Source organism: Desmodus rotundus, unplaced genomic scaffold, assembly GCF_022682495.2.
Source record: "Desmodus rotundus isolate HL8 unplaced genomic scaffold, HLdesRot8A.1 manual_scaffold_16, whole genome shotgun sequence".
In the NCBI taxonomy this organism is placed as follows: Eukaryota; Metazoa; Chordata; class Mammalia; order Chiroptera; family Phyllostomidae; genus Desmodus; species Desmodus rotundus.
In genome coordinates, this window is record NW_026527214.1 from 392,939 (window position 1) to 395,097 (window position 2,159).

Genomic DNA, 2,159 nt, shown 5'->3' on the forward strand with positions numbered 1-2,159 from the left:
GTTTCCAAGGATACGGTTGCCTTGGATACTGCATTCTAGAATGCGGTGTGTCAGGATCTAGAATGTTGTGATGCTGGTTCTGAGCACAATGGCGTCCTGAGATAAGCGGTTTCCTATGATACGGTTTCAAAGGATACATTTGCCTTGGGTACGGTGTTCTAGATAGTGGTGTGTCAGCATCTAGAATCTGGTGGGGTCGGTTCTGAGCACAATGGTCTCCAGAGATAAGCGGGTTCCTAGGATGCTGTTTCCAAGGATACGGTATCCTTGGATACGGCTTTGTAGAATGTGGTTTGTGAGGATCTAGAATCTTGTGTGACGGGTTCTGAGCACATTGGTCTCCAGTGATAAGCGGTTTCCTAGGATACGGTTTCCAAGGATACGGTTGCCTTGGATACGGTGTTCGAGAACCTGGTGTGTCAGCATCTAGAATCTTGTGGTGCGGGTTCTTAGCACAATAGTCTCTGGGATACGCCGTTTGCTAGGATAAGGTCTCCAAGGATACGGATGCCTTGCATATGCCATTATAGAATGTGGAGTGTCAGGATCTAGAATCTTGGGGACAGATTCTGAAAATAATGGTCGCCAGAGATAAGCGGTTTCCTACGATACGGTTTCCAAATATACGGTTGCCTTGGATACTGCGTTTAAGAATGTGTCCTGTCAGGATCCAGAATCTTGTGGGGGGGGGTTCTGAGTACTATGGTTTCCAGGGTTACGCGGTTTCCTAGGATACCCTTTGCAACGATACGTTTGCCTTGGATACGGCATTCCAGGATGTGGTGTATCAGGATCTAGAATCTTGTGGGACGGGTTCTGAGCACAATGGTCTCCAGGGATATACGTTTCCTAGGATACGGTCTCCAAGTATATGGTTGCCTTGGACAAGGCATTCTAGATGTGGTGTGTCAGGATCTAGAATGTTGTAGTGCGGGTTCTGAGCACAATGGCCTCCTGAGATGAGCGGTTTCCTAGGATACAGTTTTCAAGTATACGGTGGCCTTGGATACTGCATTCTAGAATGCGGTGTGTCAGGATCTAGATTCTTGTGGTGCGGGTTCTGAGCACAGTGGCTCCTGAGATAAGCGGTTTCCTATGATACGTTTTCCAAGGATACGGTTGCCTTGGATATGGCGTTGTAGAATGTGGTGTGTCAGGATCTAGAATGTTGTGGTGCGGGTTCTGAGCACAATGGCCTCCTGAGATAAGCGTTTTCCTAGGATACGGTGTGAAAGGATACGGTTGCCTTGGTTCTGGCGTTCTAGAATGTGGTGTGTCAGGATCTAGAATGTTGTGGTGCGGTTTCTGAGCACAATGGCCTTCTGAGATAAGAGGTTTCCTAGGATACGGTTTGCAAGGATACGTTTGCCTTGGATACTGCATTCTAGAATGCGGTGTGTCAGGATCTAGAATCTTGTGGTGCGGGTTCTGAGCACTTGGTGTCCAGAGTAAGCGGTTTCCTAGGATACAGTTTCCAAGGATACGGTTGCCATCGATACGGCGTTCTGTAACGTGGTGTGTCAGCATCTAGAATCTTGTGAGGCGGGTTCTTAGCACAATGGCCTCCTGAGAAAAGCGGTTTCCTAGGATACGGTTTCCAAGGATACGGTTGCCTTGGATACGGCGTTCTAGAATGTTTTGTGTCAGGATCTAGAATCTTGTGGTTCGGGTTCTGAGCACTATGGTCTCCATTGTAAGCGGTTTCCTAGGATACGGTTTCCAAGGATACGCTCGCCTTGGATACTGCATTCTAGAACGCGGAGTGTCAGGATCTAGAATCTTGTGGTGCGAGTTCTGAGCACAATGGACTCCTGAGATAAGCGGTTTCCTAGGATACGTTTTCCAAGGATACGGTTGCCTTGGATAAGGCCTCTAGAATATGGTGTGTCAGGATCTAGAATCTTGTGGGGCGGGTTCTGTGCACAATGTCCTCCTGAGATAAGCGGGTTCCTAGGATACGGTTTCCAAGGATACGGTGGCCTTGGATACTGCATTCTAGAATGTGGTGTGTCAGGTTCTAGAATGTTGTGGTGCGGGTTCTGAGCACAATGGCCTCCTGAGATAAGCGGTTTCCTACGATATGGTTTCTAAGGATACATTTGCCTTGGATACGGTATTCTAGAATGTGGTGTGTAAGGATCTAGAATCTGTCGTGCGGG